Consider the following 2236-nt stretch of genomic DNA (forward strand, 5'->3'; position numbering starts at 1 on the left):
CTATTGATAGAAAAATAAAAGATAAACAAAAAAAATAAAGATTCAAACTGAATAAAAAAAGATATGTTAAAATTGAAATATAAGCAAAAATGATATATTGAAATTGAGTACAAAGAGAATCATTCTATTTTCTATCCAATTTCTTGATGCAACAAGAAAGGAACTCTTCAACATAACTTGTCAACGCTATAGTTTGGGAATTGAATCGAATGGATTCCTCAATCTTCTACCTAATTTCTCGATTCAACAAAAAGGGATTCATCAATCTCAATTGTCTACATTTTGGTTTCATTACAAAACCAAAAAAGTGTTTTTAAATTTCTAAATTATTCTGTATTACGATTACTTTTAGTTTACGAGGTATTTATAATCTCTTATTATATTAAAATATAGAAAATTTTGAGTCTACAAATATAAGATTCAATTTAGTAATTAAATAAACAAAATTAAAATATATCAAATTAAATTAAAAATATTCTAAAAATATAAACTAATATCTTTTAAATCATACTTAAATTTTTTATATCACGAACATTTAAAACACGTAATCTCGTATCATCTATTCAAACTGATCACAAATATGAGAGAACTGATTCAATTCAGTCATTCCATTGAACCTCACTCTTTTATAAGCTTTTATGAACCATTTCAAAATAGGTATAGAAGGAAACAAAATCTAATACATTTGAATCACGAGAGTTGTTGCTTACACACAATTTCTAACCATTAGACTATGATTAATTGTTTGTTTTTTTGTATCATATTAAAATATACACACTTATATTTAAAAGATTAAAATCTAGTTTGGGTAAATAGTTTAATTAAACTCATTTAAAAAAATTAAATAATAAATAGTTATATTAAAAATAGTTTATAAATAAGTTATTTTGTATTTGAGTTTTTAGTTTTAAAAATGTTTATTTTATAGAAATGTGATAAAAAGTGTAGTATTATGAGAGAAGTTGTTTTTTAACTTCTCTATAAGCTCCTAAATAGCTTCTTAGAAAGCTACAATTTAGTTTTAAAACTTACACCAGATATTAATACTACTACTTTTCATAAGTAAAAAAAAAATACTTTTAAAGTTTACAAACGGGTCCTAAATAAAGTTAGATGATGCTTTTTTTTTTTTATTATTATTCACATAATCAATATAAAATATGATTATTTTTACTAATATATTAAAATTAAATTCTTTCTAATATAAAAGTGAAGGATAAATTATAAAATGGTAATCAAAACATTGAAAACTGATCATATAAAATAGTAACTGATATTGTTTTCATTAATAGAAAAACCTGAATGGCAAATTATGTTTTCTTTCCTGAAAAGCAAGTTATCGTCAATATTGAGTAACAAAATTGCTTTAAAATATAAAAAATTATATATATTTATACATATTCTTTTATTTTTTTAATAGAATAATCAGTTATTGAAACAATTAAACATATAATAAGAGACTAATGAAACATTTTAATAATAATTTTTTTTACATGAATATATATATCCATTAAGTAACCAATGACTGATTATTTAAATTTACTAATAGTGGAAATGAAAACGGGCACGAAATTTCCAAGGAGGTATGTATGATTCTTTTTACTGATTGATCAATATTCGCACAAATAAATTTCAACCCTTGAAAAAAGCAATATTCCCACAAGTTCCCGATACTCCCTGTTCTTTCCCATAAGAATAAGAGTAGCTGACACATGTCAACACCTTCATTATTTTTAACACACAAATAAAAAATAAGAATCTTAAGTATTTATTGGATAAGTAAGAGCAAGTTACAAGATAGGCTATGACAATAACTAAGAGAACTAAAAACTTAGCATCTTAGCAATAAGTACAAGCTATAGTAATTAGTAAGATCCAAAAAGAAGAAACTGAATTTCGCAACTCCTTCATTTGTCCTCATCCTTATAATTCCTTACAGTTGCTTGCCTCATCCATCTTACAAGATTCCCCATTGACCAGTTGACCGAAGCTTCTCCCTCTTTTCTTATTATCATCCCTTATCCCAACGTTTTTCATTTCGAACGCGTTCGGATCCGAAAATATAAATAACTCCAAAAACCACCACGTTTCATTTTTTTTTTCTTTTTTGTTCCACCGAGTAGTAATACACGCGAGTCATAGTCAGAAGGTCAAAGCAAGTTTCACAAAGCCGAACGCGTTCACATTTGCACACACGCTTCCTCTCTCGTTGGTTCGTATAAAAAGTAAAACCAAC

This window comes from Arachis ipaensis, chromosome B01 (assembly GCF_000816755.2).
Source record: "Arachis ipaensis cultivar K30076 chromosome B01, Araip1.1, whole genome shotgun sequence".
NCBI classification, from domain to species: domain Eukaryota; kingdom Viridiplantae; phylum Streptophyta; class Magnoliopsida; order Fabales; family Fabaceae; genus Arachis; species Arachis ipaensis.